This window comes from Pithys albifrons, chromosome 26, assembly GCF_047495875.1.
Source record: "Pithys albifrons albifrons isolate INPA30051 chromosome 26, PitAlb_v1, whole genome shotgun sequence".
Lineage (NCBI taxonomy): Eukaryota > Metazoa > Chordata > Aves > Passeriformes > Thamnophilidae > Pithys > Pithys albifrons.
The window spans coordinates 4609938-4626645 of NC_092483.1; the positions used below are offsets into that span (position 1 = coordinate 4609938).

At 47.1% G+C, this 16708-nt stretch overlaps 1 pseudogene; it reads right to left on the bottom strand.

Annotated features, from left to right (window-relative positions):
• LOC139683008 (5'-AMP-activated protein kinase catalytic subunit alpha-1-like) overlaps nt 1-16708 on the bottom strand; it is a 55035-nt pseudogene that overhangs the window by 26716 nt on the left and 11611 nt on the right.

Below are 16708 nucleotides of genomic sequence, written 5' to 3' on the forward strand. Positions count from 1 at the left end.
GGGATCAGAAGCACAGGTAGTAATTTCCACGATCCTTCCAGTAACAAGGAATAATATTGATAAGAATAGGCAGATCCATCAGGTCAATGAGTGACTTGGAGGCTGCTGTAATCGGAAAAATTTGCAGCATATTGCTGCACAACAACATTAGATAGCAAAATTATCTTCATTGTCCATTCTCAGATCTCGTATCAGTGCCTTATTCAGGAAGACCAATTTACATCAGTTTTGAAGGCTATATAGACCAGAGGTTTGAACCTACAGCTTGGAAGAAATGCCATGTATTTCAAAACTTAATTTATATCCTCATTTTCTTAGTAAAAATAACTGAAAGTCTAATAACTATTAAAAAAAATCTGGAAGTTTGCATTTGCCTGCAGCAAGAAACATCAGCTTTTTTTTTTTTAAACACATAACTGGTTTTAGTTCAGTACTCTTTTAAGCCTCAGCTTTTCACTTCTGTGCTGTTCTATCTTTGCCTGGATATTGGCTAGAAACAGCTGTCTTCTCCATGACTGCCCATCTGAGGCATGATCAAATGAATTAAGTCAGTCAGTAGTTAACTCAGGCTAGTAGAGCCAGATGAACAGTTAAACTGCTACCAATGTGATGTTTTCCCAGTTATGTAGGAGGCTAAAATGGTAAAAGCCCAAAGTTCAACTGGAGCTGAAGCTGCCAGAAATGTGGGGGACAATAAAGACTTTTTTCAAATCCATTAATGGCAATAGGCAGTATAGAAATATCATCGGCCCATTACAGGATGAGGATGGTCACCTCACAAACAGTGACAGAGGCAAGGCAGACGTGTTTAACACTTTCTTTGCCTCTGTCTTCAACATGGATGACAGACCAAGGGGATCTCAGTGCCCTGAGCTGGAGAATCATGACTGAAAGAATTATCAACTCCCTATCGACCCTGAACTTGTGCAGGATCTGCTGCTCTAGCTGGATCCCTACAAATCTATGAGGCTGATGGGATTCAACCCAGAATCCTCAAAGAGTTGTTGATGTCATCGCAAAACCTCTCTTGATGATTTTTGAGTGGTCTTGGGAATCCAGAGAGATACCACTTGACTGGGAGCTGGTGAACGTTGTCCCGATTTTCAAGAAGGGCAAGAAGGAGGACCCTGGAAAGTAAAGGCTTGTAAAGTGCCTGTAAAAATTATGGAGGAGATTATTCTGGGAGGTATTGAAAAACACCTGAAGGACAATGCAGTCATTGGTCACTGCCAGTGCAGCTTCACTGATTTTCTGTTATGACAAGGTAACCCACCTAGTTGATCAAGAGAAGCCAGCTGATGTAATCTTTTTGGGATTTCAGTAAAGCTTTCAATACTGTATCTCCCAGGATCCTTCTGGACCACTGTCCAGCCCACAGCTGGATAAACACATCATGCAGTGGGTGAGCAACTGGCTCACGAATCGAGCACTGAGGGTAATAGTGAATGGGTGACATCAGACTGGTGACCTGTCACTAGGAGGGTTTCACGGGGCTCCATCTTAGGCCCTGTGCTCTTCAACATCTTCATAAATGACTTGGACGCAGGACTGGAAGGGATACTAAGCAAGTGTACAGGTGACACAAAACTGGGAGGAGCTGTTGACCCCCTTGAAGGCAGGGAGGCCCTGCAGAGAGACCTCAACAAATTAGAGGACTGGGCAATCACCAACCAGATGAAGTTCAACAAGGGCAAGTGCCGGATTCTGCACCTGGAATGGGGCAACCCTGGATGTACATACAGACTGGAGAATGAGATGCTGGAAAGCAGTGCCACAGAAAGGGACTTGGGGGTCCTGGTTGACAGCAAGTTGAATATGAGTCAGCAGTGCCCTGGCAGCCAGGAGGGCCAACTGTGTCCTGAGGGGCATCAGGCAAAGCATTGCCAACTGTTTGAGGGAGGTGACTGTCCTGCTCTGCTCTGCACTGGTGTGGCCTCACATTGAATATTGTGTGCAGTTTTGGTCACTGCAATATAAGAAGGACATCAAGCTATTAAGAGTGTAAAAAAGGAGGGCAACAAAGATGGTGAAGATCCTTGAGGGGAAGCTGTATGAGGAGCAGCTGAGGTCACTTGGTCTATTCAGCCTGGAGAAGACTGAGAGGAGACCTCCTCGCAGTCTACAACTTCCTCATGAGAGGAAGAGGAGGGGAAGGCACTGATCTCTTCTCTGTGGTGACCAGTGACAGGACTCGAGGGAATGGCCTGAAGTTGTGTCAGGGCAGGTTTAGGTTGGATCTTAGAAAAAGTTCTTCACCCAAAGGGTGGTTGGGCGCTGGAACAGGCTCCCCAGGGAAGTGGTCACAGCACCAAGCCTTATAGAGCTCAAGAAGCGTTGAGATGATGCTCTCAGACACATGGTGTGACTCTTGGGGATGGTGCTGGAGTTGGACTCTATGATCCTTGTGTGTCCCTTCCAATTCGGCATATTCTGTGTTTCTGTAAGTAGCAGAGCAAATTCAACTGACAGCTACCTTGACAGCAGGAGCCCTTTAAGAATTATTGAGCACTGGTTTTCCATCTCTTCTTTTGGAGCTGCCATCACTGTTAAAATTATAGACCCACTTTCAAGAAGCCATATGCTACATTATGTGAGCTCTCAAGGAAAAGGCTAACTAAATAAAAAACACAATAAAAATTGTTAGTTTTTGTTGGGGTAAGGGGGTTGAGTTATGGTGGTCAAGAAGAGGTTCAGGCACAGCAGACACAGGAGGCTTGATCAGAAGGCTTGAACAAAGAGCTTTATTTTTAGTTACAGCTTCACCTTTTATCTACTCTTGTATACATGTCATCACACTATTGGCTAGTCATTTTAGCTAAGCATACATGGAAACATTCTACTGGCTACAAGGTATCCCACATTCTACAAGTGGCTCCTTCTTCCTTAAGGGTGCACTCCAAACTGCTTTTCTCTCAAAGATACACTCTGAACTCCCCAAGATCAATGCCTTCATCACTTACCTCAGACATCAGCAGATCCACAAACACACTGTCACCCCCACAAGTTTTTCTTTTTATTGCCAATTGATGAAACCATATCAGTCACCGTAAAAGTAAAATGCTGAGGATTACAGGAAAACAGTGACAGATATGGTATTAAATGAATGTGTGCTCAAGAAGAAAACTAGTGCATCAGAGATAAAATGTGCCCTTTTAATGAAGTACAGCTAAAACAAGAAAAAACCAACATAATACATCATCTGTGTGGGCTCGGCTTCGCGAATGAAGATTTGGGAAGGGCTGTCCCCACGTGGGTGTGCCCTTTCAGCCTGCGCAGTGGATTTTAGGTGAGGCTCAGCGTGCGCAGAACTGGCCCCACCGTTTATGTCCTGAGGTTCATCTGCCATGGCCGAGCGAGCTTGGACAGTGACAGTGAAGTCCTCAGGACTAGAACCTACAGCACCCGCCATTTCCCAGGAGGTCTCCCATCCAAGTACTAATCCGGGGCTGACCCTGCTTAGCTTCCGAGACCTGACGGGATCGGATGTCAGGGAGGCATTTAACTGCCTACATCATCTAGGGACAAGATAACACAAACAATTTGTTTATGGAAACAGAGGATTAGTCTATGAACACTAACACTTGCTTTCAGTTCCTAAATAAATTCCCAGACAACTTATGGCAGGCAAGTCAGCATGCAGAATGATGCTGCATTTTACCATAATGTCATTTCTCCCACTATTATTAAAAAAAGTGATGTCCACAGGTGTGTACTCTTCACATGATCAATAACTACAAAGCAGCCTAAAAGAACACCAAACTAAAACCAAATAAGGTAGACAGAGGGGTATTATAGAAATAGAGCAATAATAATATTGGCAAGTCTTTTTTCTTTAATTGTCTCAATAAGGCAGATTATTAGCCCTTCAAGCTAATTTTATTTGATGAAATATTAATAGGAGTGACATTCAATAGCATGTTAAAATTATAACTAGCTCCACCACAACAGTCCCTTTTTGGCATAAGGGGTTTAAGATAATGACAGATTTGATTGGGATGTTCTAGATTGAATTTATAGCTGTTATTGCAGTTTAGCTAGTCATGAGCAGGCTCCTGTGCTTGCTGTGGGCTTGATTACCTGACTACATTAGAATCTAGTGCTCGTTAGTGGCCATTTTTCACTTTCACTGCTGCTGTAGTGCTATGCTACTCATCGCCTTACATTCCTGTGACTGGGAGCATTCTGATAACAGCAATGGCTTGTGTGTTGATTACAGGATTCAATCAAAACAGGGTGTAGAATCCCAGAAGATAAGGGGCTAATGTGTATGTCTCAAGCACCAATAGCTGGATGACTGTGGAGCCAACCAGGAATTGTTGGTAATAACACGCTATGGGAAAGAACAAGATGTGGCTGGAGAAGGGGCCATACAGAGGTAGGGCAACACTTTTCTGGGACAAACATCCTTGTTGTATTTCCTGGAGATAAGCACAACACAGTACAGTGCAAGTGCAGGAATGAGGCCAAGAAGTCGGCATGGGGGGGATCTAGACCACAAAAGACCCCCAAAGCCTCCGACCCAGTTCCAGAAAGCCCTGAAAGAACAGATTGCACGTGAAAACTAATTTGCATAGAACGAGAGAAACCTGTCTTTGGGTCAGGGAAACCTATCCATAAAAAGGTACCCCTTCAAGCCCAGATGGTGCCCCCAGGAGCCTGGACATCCTATCAGCTGGATCAACACTGGAACCAGGACTGGTGATTTCTTTTTCTCTCTCATCCTCTTTAATTCATCTCTTCTTCTCTCTCTTCCTTCCCCTTCCCGCTACCTCTTTATCCAAACCTGCTACCGTGTACTTATATAGTAGGTCAGGGACTAACATACCAATTTCCATGCCAAGTGTGTAATTTACTAATAAAACTTTCTGATTGCTTGTGGACCCTCTGACTTTTGTTGTTCCTTTCAACCATGAGCATTTCCAAATCTTGGATGCTTCCTTCCCCTTAAGGGTGTGAGGCCACACAGGGTAGCAGTAACAAGAAGTATCAAAATGCAGCTTTTGAGAGAGGCGCCTGCCTCACTAAAACCCTTGCTTATATCAGCAGTCAAAAATGTTTTTCGACCGCTGGCACAGCCACTGCCTCTTCCAGCCGCCCAACCGCCGGCACAGCTGCCAGCTTCCCGCTGCCACTGCTTTCACTTCTGAGTGGCAGCCACCCTACTGCAATTGTTGTTGCTCACACAGCCATATTTTGCAGTTTGCACAGCAGTTTGCACGGCAGTTCGCACAGGCAGGGCGACCAGGCAGGGCACAAGCCAGCTCCCAACTCTCCTAGGTGAGGTGTGTGTGGGGGTTGTTCCTAGTTCAGCAGGTGGGATCAGTTTATCACTGTGTAGGGGTGACCAAAGCTATGTATTCTATACCCTCTATTCATTTCCCAAGAACTGTTAACAATGGACCATTTGCAGCAGCTGCCCAGGGCACACCCGACTCCTCAAGCTGTGAGCTGGGTGTGGAAGACATCTGTGAGATAAGAGCTGTGATAACTCCCCTCCAGGAAGTCGTTAGCACCTCCACACCCAGCCTGAGTAGGCATGTCTCCTAATGGCCCATCAACATTCCAAAATACCCCATGACTCACAGAGTCAGATCACCCATTGTGTAACTCCCTGCCCTGGGGGAGGTACTGGGTGTTCCCACCTGGACCTGAGGGTACATAATCTTGGAGTTTGAAGACCTTAGGGAACCACACATTGGATCCAGAAGAGGACCAGAACCTCAACAGGAGGAGACCACCGCTCTTCACTAGACTGCAACCATCAGCTGCACCAACAGGTTTTTCACTTCCTTTTAGTTTGGACTTGGGGGAACAACCTGGGGTTTAGCACAGAGGCTAACAAACCCCTTTGTGTTTGTGCCCCAGGGTGCTGGGTCATACTTTGGGGGTTTTGTGGGTTAAAACCGATTTTCTCTTTGTGCTATTGCATTTACTACAATATTGTTATTAAATTGTAACTCTGACTTATAATCTCTTTTGTGTTGGGTTCATTTCTCCTGCCAGTTTACCTTTAAACTAGCACAGGTTTTCTTTTTCTTTTTTTTCTTTTTTTTTTCTATCCTCACAACTCAAGGCAGTCATGGTTTCCAAAAAAATGAAAGTCATTGCTGCTGTTACCAGTAGGGGTGTGTACCTCTAAAAAGGATGCAGCCACTCAGGCCTCTGGCTGCACAGACTGTTTGAGTCTGGAACTGCTACTGGAGGACAGTGTGAGAGGCACCTGCATGCGATGTGAGCAGGTGAACAATTTGCTGTGCCTGGTGGCAGAGCTAAAGGAAGAGGTGGAAAGGCTCAGAAGCATAAGGGAGAGTGAAAGGGAAATTGACTGGTGGAGTCACACCCTTTTGACCCCCTAAGGAAGCCCAGAAGGAGGTGGTGAAGCCCTGCCCTTCCTGCCATCAGGCAGATAGAACATACCAAATGGATGGGGAGGAATGGAAACAGGTACCTGGTCATAGAGGTAAAAAAAAAAAAACCTCTCGACCCCTTTCACCTACTAGGGTGCCCTTAAAAAACAGGTATATGGCCCTGGACTGAGAAAGTCTGATGGAGAACAGTCAGGAGGAAGATCTGTCTACAAGGTCTTCTAGTTACCTCACATCTGCCAGATGGATTACAACTACAGGTACAAGGAAAAAGAGAAGGGTAGTTGTCATCGGTGACTCCCTTTTGAGGGGAACTAAATGTCAGCCAGACCCATCCCACTGGGAGGTTTGCTGCCTTCCTGGGGCCAGGGTGAGGGATATTACTAAGAGATTTCCTAAGCTGATTCAACTCTCAGACTATTATACACTGTTAGTTGTCCAGGCTAGAAGTGATGACATCAATGAAAGAAGTACCAGGGTAATTAAAAAAGATTTTAAGGCGCTAGCCCGATCACTTCATGGGACAGAAGCACAGGTAGTAATTGCCTCAGTTCCTGTGCTAGCCGGGATGAATGAGGAGATAAATGGGGAGAGGCATAGGAAAGCCCAGCTTACCAATAGGTGGCTTAGGGACTGGTGCTACCGTCAAAATTTTCATTTTTTTGGTCATGGGGCAAAGTCCATGTTGCCTAGTCTCCTCAAACCAGATAGGCTTCATCTGTCTAGGAAGGGCGAAAGAACTGTAGCCCATAAGTTGGCAGGGCTGGTTAGGAGGGCTTTAAACTAGGTTTGAAGGGGGAAGGGATTGAAACCAGGCTATCCAGAGATAAGCCTAGGGGTGTAGAGCCTGAGTTGAGAGTAAAATCAATGGCCCAGCTGAAGTGCATGTACACTAATGCACGTAGTATGGGCAACAAACTAGAGGAACTGGAAGCCGTAGTGCAGCAGGAAAACTATGACATAGTTGCTGTCACAGAAACATGGTGGGATGACTCGCATGACTGGAGTGCTGCTATGGGGGGCTAACAAGCTCTTAATAAAGGACAGGCAGGGTAGGAGAGGTGGCTCTATATGTTAGAGTCTCTTGACTCTGTAGAACTTGAGGTCATTACAATAAAGTTGAGTGCCTGTGGACCAGAATCGGGGGGAAGGCCAACAAGGCTGACATCCTCGTGGGTGTCTGTTACAGACTGCCCAATCAGGATGACGAAGGGGATGAATTATTCTACAGGCAGCTGGCAGATGTCTCAAAATCTCCAGCCCTTGTTCCTGTGGGTGACTTTAACCTGCCAGATATCTGCTGGGAGCTCAACACAGCAGAGAAGAGGCAGTCTAGGAGATTCCTGGAGTGTATAGAGGATAATTTCATGCTTCAGCTGGTAAATAAACCTACCAGGGCTGGGGCCCTGCTAGATCTGCTGTTTACAAACAGAGAGGGGCTGGTGGTAGATGTTCTAGTTGGAGGCTGTCTGGGGCACAGTGACCATGAAATAATAGAGTTTTCAATACTCAGGGATGCAAGGAGGGCCATCATTAAAACTTCCACGCTGGACTTCCGGAGGGCAGATTTCAGCCTATTCAGAAGACTGGTCCAGAGCGTACCCTGAGAAACAACCCTTGAAAACAAGGGGTACAGGAGGGATGGACGTACTTCAAGAAGGAAGTCTTGAGTGCACAGGAACAGGCTGTCCCAGTGTGCCGAAAGGCAAGCCGGTGGGGAAGACAACCAGCTTGGTTGAACAGGGAGATTCTGAAGGAAATCATGGAAAAAAGGAGAGCTTTCTGACTGTTGAAGAAAGGGCTGGTTACTCATAAAGAGTTTAGGGACATAGGTCTTATAGGAAGAAAATTAGAGAGAGAAAGCGCAATTTGAAATCAATTTGGTTACTTCTGTGAGGGATAACAGAAAGCATGTCTATAAATGCTTTAGTAACAAAAGGAGGGGCAAGGAAAACCTCCATTCTTTGCTGGACTTGAGGGGGAGCATAGTTAATCAGGAGGAGGAGAAGGCTGAGGTACTTAACACCTACTTTGCCTCGGTTTTCACCAACAAGACAGGTGGCCCTCAGGACAACTGGCCTTTGGAGCTGATAGACAATGACAGGAGGCTGAATAACCCCCCTAAATTCCAGGAGGATACAGTTAGTGATATACTAAAACACCTGGATCCTCACAAGTCTATGGGACCAGATGGGATCCACCCCAGGGTGATGAGGGAGCTGGTGGAAGAGCTTGCCAAGCCACTCTCCATCATCTTCCAACAGTCCTGGCTCTCTGGGGAGGTCCCAGATGACTGGAAGTTGGCATATGTCACACCAGTCCACAAAAAGGGCTGCAAGGAGGACTCGAGTAACTACAGGCCTGTCAGCCTGACCTTGGTGCCTGGCAAGGTTACGAAGCAGATCATCCTGAGTGCAATCACACAGCACCTTCAGGATGGGCAAGGGCTCAGACACAGTCAGCACGCATTTAGGAAGGGCAGGTCCTGACTGACCAACCTGATCTCTTTTTACGATCAGGTGACCCACCTGGTGGATGAGGGGAAGGCTGTGGATGTGGTCTATCTGGACTTCAGCAAAGCCCTTGACACTGTCTCCCACAGCACACTGCCTGAAAAGCTGGTACCCTGTGGCTTGGACAGGAGCACTCTCTACTGGGTTAAGAGCTGGCTGGATGGCTGGGCCCAGAGAGTGCTGGTGAATGGGGCTGTGTCCAGCTGGCAGCCAGTCACCAGTGGTGTCCCCCAGCTTTCTTTAACATCTTTATTGATGATTTAGATGAGAGGATTGAGTCCATCATTAGCAAGTTTTCAGATGACACCAAGTTGGGAGAGTGTGGCGACCTACTGGAAGGCAGGAGGGCTCTGCAGAGGGACCTTGATAGGCTAGAGAGATGGGCTGATTCCAGTGGGATGAGGTTTAACAAGGCCAAGTGCTGGGTCCTGCACTTTGGCCACAACAACCCCATGCAGCGCTAAAGGCCAGGTGAAAAGGGAGCTGAGGGTTTGGATTGACAGGAGGATAAACAAGAGCCAGCAGTATGCCCAGGTGGCCAAGAAGGCCAATGGGATCCTGGCCGGTATCAAGAATAGTGTGGCCAGGCCTCTCTGGACAGGCCATTCAAATGCGTATTACTCTCTCTGGAAAGAATTTCTTTCTAATATCCAACCTAAACCTCCCTTGGCAGAGCTTAAGCCTGTGCCCTCTTGTTCTACTGCTGATTGCCAAGGAGAAGAGACCAATCTCCACCTGGCTACAACCTCCTTTCAGGTAGTTGTAGAGAGTGATGAGGTCACCTCTGAGCCTCCTCCAGACTAAACAACCCAGCTCCCTCAGCCTCTCCTCATAGGATTTGTGCTCAAGTCCCTTCACCAGCCTCATTGCTCTTCTCTGGACCCACTTCAGCACCTCAATATCTTTCCTGAACTGAGGGGCACAGAACTGAACACAATACTCAAGGTGTGGCCTCACCAACGCAGAGTACAGGGGAAGGATCACTTCCCTGGTCCTGCTGGCCATGCTATTCTTGATACAGGCCAGGATTCCATTGGCCTTCTTAGCCATCTGGGTACACTGCTGGCTCATGTTCAGCCTCCTGTCAATTAGTACCTCCAGGTCCCTTTTCTGCCTGGCTGCTCTCCAGACACATTTTGCCCAGCCTGTAGCACTGCATGGGGCTGTTGTGGCCAAAGTGCAGGACCCGGCACTTGACCTTGTTGAACTTCATCCCACTGGAATCAGCCCATCTCTCCAGCCTATCCAGGTCCATCTGCAGAGCCCTCCTGCCTTTCAGCAGGTTGACACTTGCTCCCAACTTTGTGTCATCTGCAAATTTGCTAATGATGGACTCAATCCCCTCATCTAAATCATCAATAAAGATATTAAACAAAACTGGGCCCAACACTTACCCCTAGTGGACACCACTAGTGACAGTCCACCAGTGCTGGATGCAGCACCATTCACCAGCACTCTCTGGGCCCAGCCCTCCAGCCAGCTCCTAACCCAGCAGAGGATACACTTGTCCAAGCCATGGGCTACCAGCTTTTCCAGGAGTATATTATGAGAGACAGTGTCAAAGGCCTTGCTGAAGTCTAGATAGACCACATCCACAGCCTTACCCTCACCCACCAGGTGAGTTACCTTGATGCCTAAGAATTTAATGTAATTTTAGAAGCTTTTAGAATCATATAGGCTTTGCTGAGTTACTCTGATTTTAAGCGTGCATATTAAGTGCCTTTCTCAGAAGTTTAGGAGCTACTTTCAGGCTCAACCAAGGCCATGATGTTTTTGAGAAGCCATCTGCAAGATAACAGGAGACAAACAACAGAAGAAGGCCCGACTGCCCCCCCATGAAGAAGGGGAGAGATTGACAGGTGTTTTGGGTGGGTATTCAAGAGAAATAAGAGTACTGATTGGATGTTAAGAAAGAGTATAAAACCTGTGAACTTCCTGATCTCGGGGTCAGACCCCTCTGGGTTTGAAACTTGGAAGCTTCCAATAATAAAACCCTTTGTATCTTTGTCCATTAACTTGTCTCCAGAGTGTCTCTGTTCACAGGGTACGAGATCTGAAGGCATCAACCTGATCATAAAAGGAGATTTACTTTTGGTGCTGGGGGAGTAGTTTGCTCTGGTCTGTTTACAGTTATATCTTTATCTACATATATATGTATATATATAGTAGTTAAGAACAGTTATCCTTCTTATATCCATTTTCTAATTAAAGTTCCTTTTTCTTAAATTTAATAAGGAGTGACATGATTATTGTGGAGGAATCCTCTCCTCTGTTTTTTGGAAAACATTTTGGGTTTTCCCTCAAACTAAGACAATGGGTGTGACCAAAGCTGTGTATTCTACACCCTCTACCTCATTCCTCATGAACTGTTAACAATGGACCATTTGCAGCAGCTGCCCAGGGTACACCTGACCCCTCAGGCTGCAAGCTGGGTGTTAAAGAAGCCTATGAGATAGGAGATGTGATAAATCCCCTCTGGGGAGTCATTATTACCTTCACACCCAGCCTGAGGGGTCATGTCTGCTAATGGGCCATAAACAATTCCAAAAATCCCACATGACTCACAGAGTTAGATCACCCATTGTGGAACTCCCTGCCCTGCAGGAGGTACTGGGCATTCCCACCAGAACCAGAGGGTATATAATCTTGGGGTTTGGAGACTTCTGGTACTGCTTGTCAGATCCAGAGGAGGACCAGAACCTCAACAGGACTGCAACCACCATCTGCACCAACAGGTTTTTCACTTCCTTTTACTTTGGACTCAGGGGGACCACTTGGTGCTCAGCACAGGGGCTAACAAACACCATTCTGTTTGTGCCCCAGGGTGCTGGGTTATACTTCTGGTTTTTGTGGGTTAAAACGAATTCCACTTTGTATCATTGCATTTATTGTAATATTTTTATTAAATTGTAACTCTGACTTATAATCTCTTTTTGAGTTGGGTTCATTTCTCCTGCCGGTTTACTTTTAAACCAGCACATCCTCCTTAACCTGTTCTGGCTGAGTCTGAGCCCTTGTCCATCCTGTAGGTGCTGTGCTGTATGATTGCACTCAGGATGATCTGCTCTGTAACCTTGCCAGGCACCAAGGTCAAGACTGACAGGCCTGTGGTCGCCCAGGTCCTCCTTGCAGCCCTTTTTGTGGACTGGCATGATGTTGGCCAACTTCAAATCATCTGGGACCTCCACAGAGTGTCAGGACTGTTGGTAGATGATGGAGAGTGGCTTGGCTTTCACCAGCTCCCTTGTCACCCTGGGGTGGATCCCATCTGGCCCCATAGACTTGTGAGGATCCAGGCAGCTCAGTAAGTCACTAATTCCTCCTGGAACACAGAAGGGCTATTGGGCTCCCTGTCTCTGTCTACCAGCTCAGGAACCCAGTTGTCCTGAGGGCCACCTGTCTTGTTGGTAAAAACTGAGGCAAAGTAGGTGTTAAGTACCTCAGCCTGTTATGGGTTTGGCCAGATGGTCCTAAATTTAGGTTTTAAAAGTTCAGCTAGGCCTGGGAATTGTCAGCTGACTTGAGCTGGACTGAGCTAGCTAACAGGTGACTTCTTCTGGCCAATAATATTGTATTCCATACCATATTGCATCATCTCAAAAGGGGTAAGAGCTGGTGTGTGGGTGTGGCTTAGTTCAGTTGCTTCACAGCTGTGGTGCCAGCAAGACACTCTGCTGTCTCAGGAGGGATGGGGAGGCCCAAGCCCAGAGCACCGGCTCACCATCATGTTATCTGAGGGAAGTAAAATGTTTGTTCTTAGCTTTTCTCTCTGCTTAAGTCTGTCTCTGAAGAACCAACTTCTCTAGAATGATTTGTAGTTAAAATGGTAGAATTTGTGTTTACTGGGAAGTGGGAAGTTATTTCTTGTTATACATAACTTGTGTAAGTGTGTGTTATATTGTAGTTTCTTCTTAATTTTCTCCTTTCTGTATAAATACATGTAGTTAGTTTCAGCATAGACCTGGCTTTGGAAGTTTTTTTTTTCCTCTCTCCCTCTTCTTTTCCCCTTGGCTGATTGGGGGGAGGAGGAACCCTTTTCACTCTGTCCTGGACAGTTGGCATTTTGCCAGCTCAACCCAGGACACAGCCTTTTCCTCATCTTTATTAACTATATTTCCCTCCAAGTCCAAAAGAGAATGGAGGTTTTCCTTGCCCCTCCTTTTGTTAGTAATGTATTTATAGAAGCACTTTTTGTTATCCCTCACAGAAGTAGCCAAATTGATTTCAAATTGTGCTTTTGCCTCTCTAATTTTCTTTCTACATACCCTAACTATATTCCTAAACTCTTCATGAGTAGCCAGCCCTTTATTCCACAGTCAGTAAGATCTCTTCTTTTCCTTGATTTCCTTCAGAATTTCCCTATTCAACCAAGCTGGTCATCTTCCCCGCCAGCTTGCCTTTCGGCACACTGGTATAGCCTGTTCCTGTGCACTCAAGACTTCCTTCTTGAAGTACGTCCATCTCTCCTGTACCCCTTGTTTTTAAGGGTTGTTTCTCAGGGTATGCTCTGGACCAGTCTTCTGAATAGGCCAAAATCTGCCCTCCGGAAGTCCAGTGTAGAGGTCTTATTGATGGCCCTCCTTGCATCCCTGAGTATTGAAAATTCTATTATTTCATGGTCACTGTGCCCCAGACAGCCTCCGACCACTACATCTCCCACCAGCCCCTCTCTGTTTGCAAAGAGCCAGTCTAGCGGGGCCCCACCCCTGGTAGGTTTATTTACCAGCTGAAGCAGGAAATTGTCCTCTATACACTCCAGGAATCTCCTAGACTGCCTCTTCTCTGCTGTGTTGAGCTCCCAGCAGATATCTGGCAGGTTAAAGTCACCCACAAGAACAAGGGCTGGTGATTTTGAGACATCTGCCAGCTGCCTGTAGAATAATTCATCCCCTTCGTTATCCTGGTTGGGTGGTCTGTAACAGACACCCACGAGGATGTCAGCCTTGTTGGCCTTCCCCCTGATTCTGGTCCACAGGCACTCAACCTTATTGATGGTGCCCTCGAGTTTTACAATAGTCTATACGTGAAGATTCATAGAATAACCCCCGAGAATGTCATATGGTTCTGTACCCAAACTTCTCTTATTTTATATACTCTGTTGATATTAGATTCTCAAGGTCTTGTATTTGGGGTATCTTTGATGAATAACTGTGCCTTATTGTTATGGGTTCACCTAGGTGGGCCTAGATTTGGGCTCTGAAGTCTGGACTAGGCCGAAGCTGTCAGCTGACTCGAGCTGGGCTGAGCTGACAGCTGACCTCTTCTAGCCAGTAAGTTTGTATTCCATACCACATTATGACATCATCTCCAGGGAAGTAGGAACCAGTGTGGGAGTGGTTAAGGCAGTCGCTTCTCAGCCCTCCTCTTGGGAGGACGCACGATGCTGTCCCAGGGGGGATGGAGAGGACCAGGCCCACCACTGGCTCACAGGGTGCCTCAGGAAAGTAAAATGCGTTGTTCTGGGTCTCTCCTTTCTGCTTGGGTTTGTCTCCCTGGGGAATAAGCTTCTTCTTAAGTAATGTGTAGTTAAGACAGTAGAATTTGTGTGTTCGTTAAGAAGTTGAGGTGGGGAACTTGTTGTTGTAGACTTGTGTGAGTGTATATTTGTACTCTCTTCTAATTGTCTCTTTCTTTCTGTGAAAAATATATGTAGATTTAGTATAAATGCAGTTTGAAGTGTTTTTTTTTTCCTTTCCCCTCTCTTTTCCTCCCTTTCCCTGGTGTTAGGAGGGAGGCTTTTCTCTCTGTGCTTGGGGGGGGTGGCAGTTGCTTATCTCAAACCAAGACAGTTTGATGGTGCCGAAACCCGGGAGCGACGGAGGACCTTGGCAGGTGTCCCAGAATCTTGGCAGGCTTCCCGGGAGGATTGTTGTAGAAACATAGATTGATAAGTGCCTTGTTTAAGTACATCCAGAACAGAAAATGTAAACAACTCTCCCTTGCTGTTGAATGCTCGTTTTCACTGTTTCACTGTCTTTGTGAGTTCAAACAGCTCGACTGGTGCCTGCTGTGACTGTAGCCACTGCAGAAAAGAGAGGCTCATGAAAGCTGTTCGTGTGTGGCAAGACATGGCTGTTTGAGTTGAATCCCTGAGGACTCATCATGTGAATGCTGATGTGCCCAGGAGCCGAGCTGATGAGGAGCATCTCACCTGGACTGGCAAGGGGAGGAGTTGTTCCTGGCTCAATGGGCCCATGGTGCCTCAGGCCACCTGTAGGTGGATAAAGTCGAGGGGTGGATTTAACCGTGAACACTATTCTTAAGGTTATCCACAGCTGTGAAGCGTGTTTGCCATTGTGAGACCCCAGTGAACAGGGAAAAGAGGAGCTGCGGAACCCCCTGCAGAGAACCCAACAGATGCGGCGCCCGGAACCAGCGCCCGCAGTGTTGAGCGACCCGCCGGAGCTGTCGCTGGCGGGGCTGCCGCCAGGGCTGCGAGCGAGCCAGGGGAGGCTGCGAGCCGTGAGAGGCTGTGAGCCGTGAGAGGCCACGAGCCATGAGAGGCCACAAGCCGTGAGAGGCTGTGAGCCCTGAGAGGCTGCGAGCCATGAGAGGCCGCGAGCCATGAGAGGCTGCGAGCCGAGCCAGGGCTGCGAGCGAGCCAGGGCTGCGAGCCGCCGGGGCTGCTTCTGCCTCTGCTGCTTGCTTGTGCTGCTGTCGGGGCTGCTTCCGAGGCTGCCAAAGCTGTTAGGACTGCTGCTAAGGGGGATGGGTCACATGGTGAACTGTAGTACTTCTGTGTGACCAAGGAGAAAGACATGAAGAGAAGCCTGCATATGCTGTTGATGTGTGGTGGGACACTGCGGTTTGAGTTGAATCATTGAAAACCCGTCGTGTGAGTGTTGATGTGCCCAAGAGCCGAGCCGATGAAGAACATCACAGCCTGGACTGGCTGGGGGAGGGTTGTTCCTGGCTCAATGGGCCTATGATGCCTCAGACCACCTGTAGGTGGATGAGGCCAAGGGGTGGATCTGACTGTGAACACTATTTTAACCCCAGTGGGAAACTAGAGACTCCTGAAGAGAGGATGGTAACCTTAGTGAAAGACATGAACCATCAGATAAGATGACCTGAGTTGACCTGTTTTTTTCCCATCTGAAATATCTACCCCATCCTAATGGACTCTTAGCCACATTATGGAGGGGTGGAAAACAGCCCTGGAAAAGCAAAGAGTGTTTAAGCATGAGAACCTAAGATATGAGTGACATAATATGGTATGGAATAAGGGGTGGAGAATGTTATGGGTTCACCTAGGTGGGCCTAGATTTGGGCTCTGAAGTCTGGACTAGGCCGAAGCTGTCAGCTGACTCGAGCTGGGCTGAGCTGACAGCTGACCTCTTCTAGCCAGTAAGTTTGTATTCCATACCACATTATGACATCATCTCCAGGGAAGTAGGAACCAGTGTGGGAGTGGTTAAGGCAGTCGCTTCTCAGCCCTCCTCTTGGGAGGACGCACGATGCTGTCCCAGGGGGGATGGAGAGGACCAGGCCCACCACTGGCTCACAGGGTGCCTCAGGAAAGTAAAATGCGTTGTTCTGGGTCTCTCCTTTCTGCTTGGGTTTGTCTCCCTGGGGAATAAGCTTCTTCTTAAGTAATGTGTAGTTAAGACAGTAGAATTTGTGTGTTCGTTAAGAAGTTGAGGTGGGGAACTTGTTGTTGTAGACTTGTGTGAGTGTATATTTGTACTCTCTTCTAATTGTCTCTTTCTTTCTGTGAAAAATATATGTAGATTTAGTATAAATGCAGTTTGAAGTGTTTTTTTTTTCCTTTCCCCTCTCTTTTCCTCCCTTTCCCTGGTGTTAGGAGGGAGGCTTTTCTCTCTGTGCTTG